The following is a 15684-nucleotide window of genomic DNA, read 5'->3' as shown; positions in this document are numbered from 1 at the left end:
GTCCAGAATGGACCAGAAGGTTCTGGAATGCCCTATGTTAGGCTATGGCCAAGTTCTGTTGGTGACAGTTGGGGCAGTTGGTGGCCACCATTTTAGGTGGTGCCAACTTTCCTGTCAGAACAGGCCTCTGGGCCTGAGGTAAAAGATTAGGAGGGGGAGAAAGAACACCTATCCCCCTGGCCAACACCTACAAAAAAGTCAGTAGACAAAAAATTAACAAGGGTATGAGGGGCAAAAAGGGGACAAAATAAATAATAATTAGGAGGGACTTCGCCAAAAAGCCAGACAGGTCTAACAGTCTCCCTTCGTCACTCCCCTGCCACTATATATAATTATGCAGACGACCTGCAATTGGTCTTCCCTTTGGACACTTCACCTTCCTCCCGCTCTAATTTTCAAACAACAATGTTGTTCATCTCTGACTGGATGGCTCACAGCCAGCTCAAGCTGAACCCGTCTAAGACGGAACTTGTTCTGGTGGGTGGTCCTACCAATCCATGGGATGACAATTACTGGCCCCTTTCTCTTGGCACCCCCCCTCAACCGGTCAGCTCTGTGAAAAGCCTTGGAGTGGTCATCTCTGAGGACTTATCTATGAAATCTCAGATCACGGCTGTTACATCATCCTGCTTTTTTCAACTGCGCAGGATCCGTATGATCTGTCGATTTCTTACCAGAGAGGCACTCATACTAGTCATACTGGCTTTGGTCATCTCCAGGGTTGACTTTGCTAATATCTTGTATGTGGGGATTCCTGCCTATCAGCTTCAAAAACTCCAGTTAATTCAGAACCAGGCCGCCCGCTTGGTGTTCCATCAACCTAAACACCAGCATGTCTCCCCCCTTCTGAGGAGCCTCCATTGGCTCCCAGTGGCTAAACGGTGCTCCTTCAAACTCGGATGCACCATATTCAAATCTCTCCATAACCGCGCCCCCGAGTTCATCTCCTCCAAGCTAAAGAGATACCTCCCTACCCGTAATTTAAGATCTTCTGCTGACAATCTTCTCTGCATTCCATCTAACCGCCGCAAAAAACACGGCGGAATGCGTTTTTCTTTTTTAGGCCCTTCCTTCTGGAATTCCCTCCCTTCTTCTTTTCGCCACTGCCCCTCTTATGAGTTGTTCAGAAAAACTTTAAAAACTTTCCTTTTCAAAGCGGCCTTAGAATAATACCCTCTGCCCTGGCTCGTTATGTCTGTTATGAGCGCCAAGAAACCGTCTCGGTGTACGTGCGCGGTATAAACTTTTTAACATAACATAACATAACATCTGGAGGACGGAGCGGTCCCCTTGGAGGCCAGCTAGCGGCGGAAAGTTTCTTTCCCTCTCCGCCTCACAGATTTGTACTTGTTTGCAGCGGAGGCGTGCGCCCGTCGTGAGTACCCACCAGTGTTACCGTGCGAGTACCCGCGGCTCGGGGGCGGTCTGTGAGCCTATCCGGAATCCAAGGAATGCGGGGTGGCCCTCGAGAAAAAAAAAGAACTAGCAGAAAACCCTTGTAGGAAACCCATTCCCCCCGTGCCCGCTTCAATCGGGAATAGATTTCTCCGGACTTGGTGACTGCAGCCTCGGCACCCTTCGTAAAACAAAGAGGTAAACAACATAAGACAGGATAAACGTACCGCTTCAAGCATTCCATGGACAGAAAACAAAGACAACAGCAACGAGACACACACAAAGAAGTAAAACAAACATAAACACGACATGAGACAAACGAGACACGCAAAACGCAGCCCACTCCGACAAAAACAGCTCGAAAAAGAGGGGCGGGAAAGGCACAGACAGCGGGAGGGGGGGCGGGAAAGGCACGGACAGCGGGAGGGGGGGCGGGAAAGGCACGGACAGCGGGAGGGGGGGCGGGAAAGGTACGGACAGCGGGAGGGGGGGCGGGAATGGCAAACGGCAAGAAAAAGCAATCACCTGGACTTCTTCCGGCGGCGGTCGGCCTGCAATGACCAAAACAAACCTTCCCCCCCCCAAAAAAATAGGAACCGCCCACCACCGCAATGACGTTACCAGAGGGGTTGGATGAGAAAATATCTCAGGAACGCCCACGAGTCGCCTCGAACCATGACAGACAGATCTCACTTCCAATGGCTAGCCTCCATTCATGGAGCTAGCCAATAGAAGTGAGAGGCGTGACAAAGGCACCATACTCTTCACAAAAGTTTTCACCTGCGCAAAACGCTGCTTGCGCAGCTTTCGACAGGCGAAACCTAAAAAGGATTTGTGACCTTTGCCATGTGGAGAGGAAGGGGTGAAAAATAAACAAAACCTTGTTAACATGTTAATGGGCTTTTAAAGACCTGTGAAGTGCTCGGTGTGGCTGCGATTATCTCTAAAACTGTCTGTGTGCGCCCAGGAAGCTGTCTCAGCCCGGGCGTACACACACACACACAGATAGCCTGTTGAGCCCAATGCCTTTGCGCACCTGCCTTCAAGCCCTCACTGCGAGGGCCAAGGCTCCTGTTTGGGTGGGCCAGGCTCCTGTTTGGGTGGGCCAGGCTCATGTTTGGGTGGGCCAGGCTCATGTTTGGGTGGGCCAGGCTCATGTTTGGGTGGGCCAGGCTCATGTTTGGGTGGGCCTGGCCCACCCGCTAGAACCGGGCCTGGTGTAGGTACTGGTGGTATCATTTTATTGTTCACATAATATAAGTATCTCCAGGAGAAATGGGAAGCAAAGATATGTTAAGGACTCACAATAAAAAAACGGAAGATTTGGAGAATGAAGGATAAAACTGGCTTTGTGTGGAAAATCAGTAATCAGCAACTTGAGAGGAATGGTTTGAACTTTGAACCCTAGAGATAATAATTCCTTTGGGGCTTTCTTCACCATGTTTTGTGTAACCTATCTTTTGCTTCTGTGCCTGAATGTTAGATCTTCTTTCCGGAGTTAAATCCACAAGCTTCGAGTGTTACTCGCTTAGTAACAGGGAACTCGGGGCAGGTACTAAGGATTTTGTTTCTTTCGCGCGAGTAAACCTTAAAGCAGTGCTTCATTTGCAAAAAAAAGGAAGTGCCAGGCCCGAGGAATTTAACGGGGGACTACTGCAGCTTGCACTGTTCATTGTCACCCAAAGCTGTAAGGATAGCTTGGCAGATGTATTATTATAGAAATGTTACATCAATTTTTAAACAACCTCTGCTTAAAAATAAATACGCAGTGCCATCTTGTGGTGGACTTCCAGAAATAAGCACCGTTGTGAAACAAGTGCAGGTGCCGAGCACCAAAAAAGAACTGGAACCAGTCTAAAAGGTCCCTGGATTTAATCCTTGAGATGTGAATTGTTGCTTATGGCCACAGCTAAACTGCTGTACAGGGGCGTAGCCTAGGGGGAGGGGATTGGTTGGGGTCTTACACTCCCCTAATAAATGCATTCTGTAGCAAATAGTTGGGTACAGGTGCTTTAAATGAGGTGTTTGTTAAATTTCACCTGGGATTTTTACAAACACATGCAGACAGAAACAAACACACACACTCTCTCCTCTCTGTTTTAAAGTTTAAAAAAGTATTATTTTAAAAAATATTGAATTTTCAGTACCCCTTAGAATCCGCAGTCTTCTCCCTTCCTGCTGCTCCTTAAGCCCGCTTTCTCAGGGTCTGTACCAGGCTGAAGACTGCTGCTGTGGTTTTACGGATTAGATAACTGAGGCTGCCCGCAGCCCATGCAGGGGGCCCCCATAGGAGGGCGGCCACCTTAGTGCCACATGAGGGCACAAACCTGACGGGGCTAGTGTTTGGACCCCCGGGGGTCCGGAGCTACTGAGTTATTTCTGGTGCACCAAGGGGCAGGTATACCCACAATGTTGGCATATTTCTTATGCAAAGTAAACCTGCCGCAATGTTTTCTCCAACAACTAATGTGTCTTGTGGGTTCTTTATTATGGTATTGCTGTATTTGCGGGTTGGGTGTGTTGCCGATATTGGCACTAATGGTCATGTGCACTCACACTTCCTTTAATCCAGTTCCTTTTGTTGCACACACCGGAGGGAGGCTCCCATGCGACAGCCAGCCCTAGCATTCTATCCGACAGAACACTGCAAACCACTCGTTAGTGAACAGCTGGGCAGAAAGATCTACCAAAACGATCATCTGCACAATAACATAAGCATTCCTCCTCCATTCCACAAGGACAGGATGCAAACACGGACAAGTACAAACAGCAAGGTAGACTCCAATCAACACAACCAACAAGCAAGGGCATTATCTCCGCTTTTTCGGCTTTAAAATGCCAAAAAAGCAGAGATAATCTTTTTGCCCAATTTACAACTGGGTGCTAACATGCATTAGGGCATGTTAGCACCCTTTTACCCGACGGCTCCCTTTGCATCTCAAATGAGATGCAAAGTGGACGTCACTGGCCAGTACAACCTTGCAAATATCACTGATGTGCACATCGCAATATTTACAAGGCTGCCCCAGCATTTAAGCAGACGTTAGTTTTTGGAGAAAACAGCTGTTTTCGACAAAAACAAACGTCTACTAAAATGCAGACTTACCTATCCCTAACATTGGGGTTGGATTATGCTGATATGACCACAGGGTCGTATCAGCAAGGTTATCGCCGTTTTGCAGGGAACATCGCTGGAAAACCAGCGATGTTCCATGCAAAACTGCGATTTCCCCACTATCGCTGGAATTTTTATCGCCCTGGTGAAACGCCTTGTTAATAACGCGCTACCAGGGCGATAAATTCCAGAGATAGACAGCGGAAAAAAAAAAGCGCTAAGCGTGCTTTGCATTATTTATCGACGTCCTTTGATGATATGCCCCACGGAGAGCTGAGAAAGTACACAAAAGAGAAATCAATCACCTGTGACATGCCCTTGCATGTTACCATTTGGAGTTGGGGACAACTAAAACTTGCTGCTTTTTAAATTCTTTGAGAAGAGAAACAAAAGTCAACCAACTTTTGCAACTTCAGCTACGCTCCCAGAGAGCACCCGGTGATGCGAGAACAGGCCAAATAGCTCTCAGTAAGTTGGGGAAAAGGCGAGAGAGCTCCTGGTGAGACCGGGATAGGCCAGAGAGCTTCCGGTGAGGTGGTGACATTCAGGTCAGAGGACTTCTGGTGAGGTGGGGATAGGCCAGAAAGCTCCGGTTGCATTGTTGCTGTCCTCGCTCCTTAACTCTTCCAGCGGCGCCTAGTGTCTTCTGTGAACACAACGTCACACGCACTGGTACACGTCACCGTGCAGTCAGGATAGAAGCCTGGTGCTTTCTAGCATAAGGTATTGTTTCGAAAACTATCTTACGTTTGGACTCCAATCCAGGAATTTCCTTTCTCCAAAGAAATGTTAAGCTTTCCATACAGCTGCCTGCTACTTATCAGGGACCAACTGTTGCTGCAAGTGTTACCATTGAAATATACATTCAGATACAGACCAAAACAGAGCTGTTTGGACTGGGCCTGTCTCTCATATCAAATAACGTTAAAGAAGAAGTTAAAAGCTGTTTATAATTAAATGATTTCCCTTATTAATTGTGGCGATCTTCCTGCGAGTTTAGGAACAGCGATCACAGACCGCGCGCGTGGCGTTTTTACCGGCCGCTTGCTGCTGGTCACGCGAAGGTCATATTACTGAGGAGATACTACCCTTCACTGGCCAATAACTGTGCAACAGGCAATCTTCTTCGGAGAAAGACCACAAATTGTGTCCTATCAAATGCTGTTGCTAAGGTAGCATGGGGGCGGAGCCATTGCTCCCTATTTAGGGAGCAATATATACATCAGTTTCTCTGCTGATGACATACCGTCGGGAGACAGCTGCGTTGGCAAGTTAGATCTAAATATAATCTCCACACACTTGGAGACACTAAATCACTGGACAGTGAGACGAGAAAGAAGCTACAACTTAGTCTTGATTGTTATAAGAACCACGACTGGCTCTAAGTATGTTTAAAACTGGGGATTGGAGAAAAGGCCATCTTTAATCGAGTACACCTGTAAACGCGTGTAATGGGTGAAAATTGTAATACCTATATGGATATTAAACTATCTTGTGCATGTCTCTAAAAAGAAAGGGGCACATCTGGCAGGCTGACAGATTAATTCTGATTTTGTAGCAGCCCAGGGACTGTAAGACTTCTCAGGGGCTCCAACACGTTTAAAAGGAAAAGTGTACTCCAAGAAAGAGTTTGAATGTAACTAGGCTCTGGCCACATAAAAAGGTGATGGAAAATTGGTTATTGTGTCTCACGTCTCTAAGAAGGATAATGAACTCCAAAAGAAATGTCTGTCATCGGTGATTTGTGATCAATTTGAGATTTGTCTCACTTGCTATTAGTGTGAAATGTCTGGCTTCCATTCTAGGGGTATATTGAAACCCTATTTGTTTCAAACTGTTTGCTGTCGTCCACCTGCAAGCAGTTTAAGCACTACAGTGCCGTGAGCTAGTGTGCTATTGATGTTCATTACAGAAATCAGTCTCTAACGCAGTCAGTCACAGAATATAGGCGTGTACAAAATGGTCGTTACAACAACCGCGTTGTTACATTGCAATACCATTACAAAGCAAGTTGTTACTACGACTTGCTCTAGGGGGCGCGCTGGACTTAGGAATAGTATAATTTACTATTCCAACTCCAGTGTGTGCAACAGTAGGGAAGGTGTTGAAATAGTAAATTATACTATTCCTTAGTTGGGACAGCCCCTAAAGAAAGTTGTTGTAACGACTTGCATTGTAATGGTACTGCGATGTAACAAAGCAGTTGTTGTAACGACTGCGTTGTATTCGCATGCATTGTTCTCATGTGATGTGATGGCTGTTTCCCTCAGTCACATGACAGGCTCGAGTAACATAGCTGACTTTTCCCCATCCCCAGTGGCCCTCAGGCACTTTCGATTTGCAACAGGCCTTTCTATTTTCTATTGAGGCTAACTCTTCCCGAAATAGATATGAAAAATATTTTTATGTCATAATCATGAACTTTATTTGGTGATATGTTCGCAGAAATATATTCTATACATTTTATGAATAACTAAGTTAAAATATACAGAAAAGATTTAAAAAGGCAACACAGACATTAACTGAATCGGGGTCTCTCAAGATGGAAACATAGGAAAGTTAAATAGTTTGCCAGGTCAATAATCCTGGACAATAAAAGAGTACATCACATAGGTCTTATCCCAAGCAGTTACAAGTGCACCACCAGCGAGTTTTGTTTCAGAAGGTGTTTTTAAACAGACGTTATCACCAATCATCAGGCCCCTCCTTATAGAGAATCATGTATAGTATTTTTACTATAGAATCGAGGTTTACCTGAATATAAAATTGAGGGTGAACGGGGAGTACATAGAGATAACATTAGGCAACTCTCATGATCCGTATTATTATAGTTAATCGATTTCAGCTGGACTTTACTTAACAGTGTGTAGTCCTGGCTTAATATATCTGTGATAGATATTCCAAGCATTCTCAATGAGGTAATTAGGTTTTCAGAGAAGGAAAATGTTGATATAGGATCATCTTTCATCTCAATCTATATAAGTTTATTTTGTAATACATCTCAGAGGTTTTACTTAAATAGTAGAAGTTTAGCACAACCTCTGAAATACAAGTCAAGGAGGCTCATTTCTAGTTGATAGGCATCTATTGAAGAAGATTTAGTAAGTCCTGTGGAAAGTTTTAGAGAATCAGTCTGTTTCCATTGTACCTAAAAAAAAAAAAACGCTGGGATTCTGCCACATATAGAGCCAATGCCGTACGTTTTCAGTAGGAACATGACGTCTCTTTTTCTCTGGACATTAAAAAATCATAATAAGCCTTAACCCACACAGATAACCTTTGGTATTGATAATGCATATGGGAAGCCCAAAAACAGTTGTTGCCCTTGGTTTCTCCAGACAGTGATAGCTCTTAACAACGTCCAGTGGATTATCATTCCTTGTCCAGTAAGGATAGACCTCATGAACCAAATATCATTACTTTTGATTTACTGTCATCACCACTAAATGATGGCACCAGCATACCTAGCTAAAGCAGCCAGCTGGTACTGCAGGCCGATCAGAGCAAGATCCCGAAGGACTTAGGGCCCGATGTACGACTGTTTTTTGCAGTCGCAAGCGGGAGTCAAGGACTCGCAAAATAGTGTTTGCGACTCATCTATTAGGAAGGGGCAGCCCTTCCTAACAGCGAGTGTCAATGCAATGTACTATTGTTTTGCGACTGCATTTGCGGTTGCAAAACACTTGCAGTTTGCCATCTACTTCAAGTAGGTGGTAAACCACTCACAAACTGGAATGGGTCCCCAGGTGACCCTTTCCCCTTTGTGAGTGTGTGGGAAAATATTTTTTAAGAGCAGGCAGTGGTCCAAGGAAAATGAGCTGCATTAAAAAAATACCTGCTTTATTTAAAAAGCAGTTACAGACAAGGTGGTCTGCTGGCCCCTGCAGGCCACCCTCCCTGGTAGTGCTAGCCATTCCGAATGGGGTCGCTAATTGCGACTGCTTTATTAATATTAATGAGGCATGCAATTTGCGACCCCATTAGGAATCGCAAACAATGTCTGAGACACTGTTGTACATTCAATTTTGCGTGTCACAAATTGCAAGTCACAATTCGATGCAATTTGGGACTCGCAAAATTGAATGGTCATACATCTGGCCCCTAAACATCATCTTTGATCTCATACCAGATGCATCCACCTACCACATTCTGTCTATTCTGTGTTCTCATGCTACCCCTGCACCCTAAATTAACGTACAAAAAACACTACCGATCTATGTGACTCAAGCTACCTCACACTATCTGTTTACTTTCTTTATTCCTTATGCTGTCTGTGACCCACGCTACCTCATGCTATCTGTATATGTTCTGAATTCATTATGCGGTCTGTGACCCAAGCTACCTCATGCTATCTGTGTATGTTCTGAATACCTTATGCTGTCTGTGACCCAAGCTACCTCACACGGTATGTTTCTACCGAGATGCTGGCACTGCCTATGTATGTAACCTGCTTCACACTGCTTGTCCATGGGTCCCAAGCTTCTGTGCTCATGTTTGCTAAGCAAAATGTTATGTTGTGTTATATGTTCTGTTGTGTTATGTGTTGTGTTTTGTGTGTGTGTTTTGTTATGTTGGTTTGTATAGTGCACTTTTCACCTAAGAGGGTTTCCAAGCGATTGAATAAGACACACATGGCAGCCATTTTACTCTCACGCCTGATTGCCTCCCCAGTCCTCCTGAATGCTTTTATTTGCACGTGCCTTTATTTGGTGGGTCTGAGGGCATTCACAAAAGTTGGCGAGACTCCGTCTGAGTGTCAGATTGTACTATTATAGATACACTCACGAAGAACGAATTCAGGGCTTTGTAAAGACGGGTTTAGCTACATTCTCACCCGCCATTTGAAAAGCCAATTTCGAGCTCTGCACATGTCACTTTGCGACCACACTCCCTTGCAATGGCGAGTTTAGTCACTGCGCGCTGCTCCTGGTGCAACTGACGCATCTCTCTCCTCTTCCTCCTACAGATCCAGTTCCTGTGCCAGAGACCGAGACCAGAACCAGGAGTCCACCTTCCCTGGCCACTCCATGCAGCTGAACCCCACTTCCGTTCAAGAATTACAACACTACTGCAGACTTGGCCGAGCCCAAGAAGCATTTTGGCATCAAAACAAAAACAACCTGGTTGCGCCAGTATAACAGCAAGAAGATCCCAGCGAGAGAGATGTGGGTTTGTAGTGAAGGATGCATGCATCATGCTGAATAGCGAATCAGTGTTTTTGCGAAGATCAATAATGATGAGCTGATATTCTTGAAGAGTTGGTCAATTTTTGTTAGCCCATAATTCTTAAAGTTGCCCAAAGAAGGGAAATGAATACAGCACCAAGATGGCAGCGAGAGAGTGTGAGCGCTACCACGCAGGACATGCATGAGGGATGCCCTTCAGATGGTCACGAGCCCCTGTGCGGGTTCTTGAACTAAGCCCCCATGCAGGTTCTTACACTAAGCCCCCATGCAGGTTCTTACACTAAGCCCCCACGCATGGTCAGGGGGTGCAGATGACCCTGTTGAAGGCACTGTTGGTGGATGAATTATGAGAACTGAATAAAGTAAGGACTACTTACAAACTCGTTGGTCCCTGGCTGTGCTGCTTTTTCCAAGTCCTCGGACCGTGGGGGAAGTTTGACTTGGAGAGTGCTCGATTGATATAATAATGTATTATATATATATATTCACCAGTAGTCCCTAGCACTGAAGAGGACTACTTATTGTGCGGGTTTGCACATTGTGCAAAAGCAGATTTGCATCACTCAGTCAGGTTAGCAAATGGGCTGATCCTGATTCCCCATGCTGTATGTTGTGGTCATGGAGGGTTGAAGCAGACAGTGAATAATACTATAGCAGCCCAATGTATGAAGGGTTCTGACTGAAAGCACCTGTAAGTATGTACAGTATATGTATTTTTTTTTTAGAAACTAAAGATCTTGGCTAATGCCAGACCTAATAAAGGAACATTCAAACACAAGCTATAGGGTTTATCAGTAGACAAATGGAGCGCCTCCTATTTTTGTAGCAGCTTTAGCTTACTTTCTTTTGTCATTTGTTGTTTATATTTGCTGACCAGTAAATATTGCCTCCAAAATATATGTCCTGTACTTTCTATTTTAATTCTTGAAATCCTTTCCGTTGTAGGATGTTTTATTAATAAAAGTGTTTAATCTTGATGTGTATTTTTGTTTGCTTTGGTTGCCATAGTGATAGCCTTGCTGTGTGGTTTGAAGAATGAAAACTGGCCAATTCCTCTGTTAAACCAATATCTACTGTCATGTAATACATAGTTATGGAGCATGCACCCCGACGTTGGTATGGCTTGGCTAAACAGAGTCGGGTACCTTCCCACTCTGGTTTTGAGGATTTCATCACAGGCCAGAGTCTGGTTTAGTTTCCAAGTTGTAATTTGGCATGGCTTGGCTTACACTGCAGTCATTTGCACCTTTTCTTAATCGAGAGGGCTTCTTGGTTACAATAGTGCTTAATTTGAGCAGTGTGTTTCCGTGCTCAGCACCGACACTTAATTGTCAACACCGGCACTTAAGACCGTCTGCCACATGGTGGCACTGTTGGTCTACCTAGCACAACATCAGTTGTTTTTTATTTCAATATATGTTAAAAATAAATAATACCTGCCACCCTAGCCATTCTGATAGGTTTGGGAGCCTGGAATCGTCAAAATTGTCACAATTGTTGGGGTGTGACGGGTAGAAGTTGTTTTGGTGCTGTCTTTGGAAGCGCTGGTAGGTGTAATGGGTGGTGCATGCTCCAATGGCCTCCTAACGAAGACCCTGGTACTTACAGTTTTACAAATTAGGCACTGCCAATAGACCTCAAAAATGGTTATCTCGTGTAATAGTCGGGAAAGGCCACTGCTTCATCTCATAGTGGGAGACTCTCACTGTCACTTCACATTTCACCCTGTATCCTTAAATCTTTGCCAACCATGTTTTTGTGTCTTGCTGAGGTCACTGCTTAACTTGAGTGGCAAGGCTTTCAGGTCTGTCTGTACATGGATGGCTGGCTACTGTCAGCTCTTGAATGTACCACAGCAAGGATACCAGTGGATTTGTCTAGTTAATGAGCCAAGTCAGAGACCGAGGCACAGCCCACTAGTCAGGACACTGTTTGGGACTGGAGAGGGAAGAGGGACTGTATTTTAATAGAAGCAAGTAGTGGTTAGACTTGGGTAGGTGAGACCTGGAGGAAGAGATGGAGGTGACGGAGCCGGGGTTCCATCCGTGGCCCTTTGCATTGAAAGCCATTACAAGCTCAAACGAGGACGAGCCATCAGGGGGCGGCTTTTAAGCTCTCCGCACTTTACCTTCACAGATGGCATTAGAGGTTACGTATATGTGATGAATAACATAACATATGTATTTGTAAAGCACATGTTCACCCCAAAGGGTATTTTGGCGCTGAATAACAGATGTTTATTGTTACCCAACTCAATGGTACTCATTTTATCGACCTCAGAAAGATGAAAGGCTGAATGGATCTGCTGGAATTTTATGTGCAAGGGTAAAAGCCCAGGCAAAATAGAAAACACAATGTCTGACAAAAACAAATATGCACGGAGGTAGACACTCCATAAGGAGAAAAAGGCTCAAAGAAAATTATTATATGATAACATAGAAAATGTAATTACATTTATAAAAATTGATATGAACATATTCAATAATATACATGATTAAAAAAAGAGATGAAAATTCGTTTTTTTTTAAAAAGACAAATCTACAATAGAAAGATTGTACATTAATCACGGAATTGTTGACACATTGATAGTTATCAAAATTAATTGAAGATGCTGATTCCTGTCTGCTGGAATTTTAACCAGTGACCATGAGGTCAAACACAGGCCCCTACAGTGGACGAGTTAGCCCACTAAGCCATCCGACCTGGCCACTCGCCAGAAAGGAACGTGACGTGAGGGAATGCCAATGAGGAGCGGGAGAAAGGAAAAAAACATGGGCCTGGAGCCGGAATTTACCAACAAAAAAGAAACCCAAACTAGCAAAGGAAAAACGTAACCTTGCAGACAAAGAAACCCCAACTAAAAATGCAATTATGCAACCCAATGCCTGTATTATATATAGAGCTTCTATTATTTGTAAGCTCTACTGGAACGCAGGTTTGCATGCAATATAAAACTTTTATGAAGCCTGCCCTGGAGCACAGATAACAAGAGATCACAGTCATTGAGGTGCTCCTACTCAGAATTTCTCATTCCCTTACCATCGCTCAAGTGAAGCTTGCTGGAGCGCTAGCCCATGGACTGCGTCATAAAATAAAGAAATGCAACCCAGAGTCCACATTTCTTTGTTCTGGAACACAACAAAGTTGAGATTCAGAGTCTATCTCACCCACCCTGTGTCCTAAGGGTCCCCATGAGCTGGGGCTTGATTTTCATCAGGGAGGAGAGGAGCACACATCTAGGTGCACTTACGGGTGACAAACCTTGAGGCAAGTCTGACTACAGGGGTCTTCATTCTGCCCTCCTCCCATGGGGCATTTAGGTTCTTGTCCTAGGGCTTACAGTGGAGTGTGACACAGGTCACCCCACCAAGTGGCACCATATCACCACAAAGTTGGTAAGAACGGAGCCCCCTCTTTTCTTTAGGTCCTGATGAATGCTATGGACCCAACTGGGCCAAAAGACAGAAACATATCGACCACACCCACAACGATGAGGGGACAATACTCTCCCCATAGCACCATTTATTTGTTTTTAATACCATATACCAACCTCCTGTTTTTGTGCACAGTACATACTCCCAGGGAGGGAGAATCGGTCTACAGACCAGCTGAGCAGGTTATCCCCCTCCTTGTAGTCTTTGGTTTTGACCCAGACGATCTTCTACTAGAAAAAACTGAGATTTGTAATGCCAGAAGTAGATTTGTTTGCTCCTGGGAAGATGGCCTCAGCCTCTGTGTCCAAAGGCATAGAGAGTTGGCGCTTATTTTCCAGGGGCCTAAATTGCTGCTCCCCCACTTGCAGTAATCCCAACAGTACTAAGGCGAATTCAGGACAGCCAGGTGTAAGTTCTGTTAGTGCCTCCATGCTGGAACTGCCTTTCATGGTCTCCTCTCCTCTAACTTTTTCTCTAACTGGTAGTGCAGGCACTGTTGATGTTGCCATTATTTCTGTAACCGTGGAGGGGCACTCTTTCACATCCTCTAGACTGCCTCTTGTTGGTGTATTCTACTTGAGATGGCACATCTGTAGATGGTTTGGTGTTCTCCTGAAGTGGCGGCATTCATTCAACAATCACTTCTCGGGGTCCTTACTCAGCACTTGAATTTTTGAGACAGCGTCTTACTGTTGTCATAGTTTCTCCTCTGCAATATCAGTGGGCAACTATTAGGGCTTCTAGAAGTCCACAGCTGTATCACATAGTTCCCTAGGTGGGGAACCTGCTAAGGAGTTTCTTTTTGAAGAAGCCAGTGATTTCACTGTTGTTCCTTTAGTGCTACAGGTTTTGCAAAAGGCTATGTCTGAGCCTCTGAAAATGGTGGACATTATGTTTTTGTCGTACAAGGTTTTATTTTTAGTTGAATTTCTTCAGGTAGAAGGGCCAGACAGTTTGAAGCTCTCTTGGATTCAGAACTACTTTTTCCAAAACAATGTTGTCTTGTGTCCAAGTCCTCATTTTGTCCAAATGTTCCATAATCATTATACTTCCAATGATTTGGTTTTGCAAGTTTACATTCCAACCCCTTCTTTTCCTGTGGAGGAATTATTGCAGATGTTAAAAGAGTCATAGAAATGTACTGCAGCGGACAGACCCTTTTAGAAAGGCTGTTTTTTTATTTGTTACTATTGGTTTCTCAAGTCAAGGACTGCAACCATTGTCACCAACCATTAGTTGATGGCTCACACAAGCCATTATAATCTGCAACAAGAATCAGGGGATGTCTCTCTCGGCTCAAGTGCAAGGAAGTACTACATCTTGAGCAGCATTGAAGGCAGCTTCTATGACTGATACCTTGTATGGCGCTACAAGGTTCACCCTCATATGTTCCTGAGACACCACAGATAAACAATAGGGAAGGAGTGTGGCTTCAACCTTTGGTTCCAACGTGTGGATTCACTTTTGAAGCAATAATGGAGTTAGTATACTTCAGTCTGGAAGATAATGTATATATTGACCACAATTAACCACTGCCTTAACTTCCACCAACCATTGAGAAGACTACACTCTGCCTTCCTTTCACTTTCCCATACTCCACGCATCTACCAATGCTGAAGTGGATGGCGTTCCTTCTCCCACATCGCAGCAAGGTTTCCCATGCCACCCAGGCCTTTGGAGGTGACTGTTTTCATTTTCAAGTGATGGTGGAAGGCTTGGAAATTACAATAAATAGGAATGGTTGACTACATGTATTTTAGTGCTTAGATAACATTTCTGCCTTCAGGAGTGAGAGATCATTGTGTAAGGATGTGACTGGGAAGACTATGATTCATAGTAATGAAGATTTCCAATAAATAATTGGCTAGGAATAGCACTGCCCTATGGGGGGGGGGGGGGGGGTCCCCTCAATGCACAGCGTGATGTCTGTTGATTTGCATTAAAACAGTTTGAGGCAAGTTCGTCTGTTTCCATGAATTGAATTTATTCACTTTAAATGTAGTTTGTGATCCACATTAATTCAATAAGTAGTGAACTTGGAAAAGAAAAATAGAACTGAAAACTCCAAGTTATAATCCTAATGCATTCCGGGCTGCTGGGAGCCTTTCATCAGGTTAATGTTAAACTCCTTAAAGCGTTGTGGTCTCTTGTTTTAATGCAAATCAACGGACATCACGCTATGCATTGAGTGGACACCTCCTCCCCCCCCCCCCCCCCCCCCCAATGGGGCGGTGCTATTCCTAGTCGTTCTCCACGTTCATGAGTCAGAGAGCGATACCCGGTCTGCACGCACAACTTTAGGAATTTGAAAGTGAGAGCAGAAGTTATTCTCCAGTAACCAGGTGTGCCGGAACTACTGTCTTGCAATAAATAATTGGGCCATTATTTGGAAATGCAGTGTGAATATTTGCCAGCCATAACGTATCCTTCTCCAACCGACTGCTACAATCATCATAACTATCACGGTTTTGTTTGAACTTGTAAGTTTACCCTGTTTGTCACATGCATCACATTTTTCACGTTTCAGCATTGAAATAAAGAGCTAATTGCAACC

General features: G+C 44.5%; 1 protein-coding gene across 1 annotated transcript in view; it reads left to right on the top strand.

The window, feature by feature from the left end:
* Positions 1-10117, top strand: part of LOC147701476 (pleckstrin homology-like domain family A member 2) — a 30886-nt gene extending 20769 nt beyond the window's left edge. The window contains exon 2 of the mRNA XM_086928660.1: positions 9477-10117. The gene's annotated coding sequence lies outside the window, so the exon portion shown is untranslated. The remainder of the gene's footprint in view (positions 1-9476) is intronic.
* Positions 10118-15684: the final 5567 nt, after the last annotated feature.

The sequence above is a fragment of the Lissotriton vulgaris genome, chromosome 7, assembly GCF_964263255.1.
Source record: "Lissotriton vulgaris chromosome 7, aLisVul1.2, whole genome shotgun sequence".
NCBI classification, from domain to species: Eukaryota; Metazoa; Chordata; class Amphibia; order Caudata; family Salamandridae; genus Lissotriton; species Lissotriton vulgaris.
This window is presented reverse-complemented; position numbering and strand designations above follow the sequence as displayed.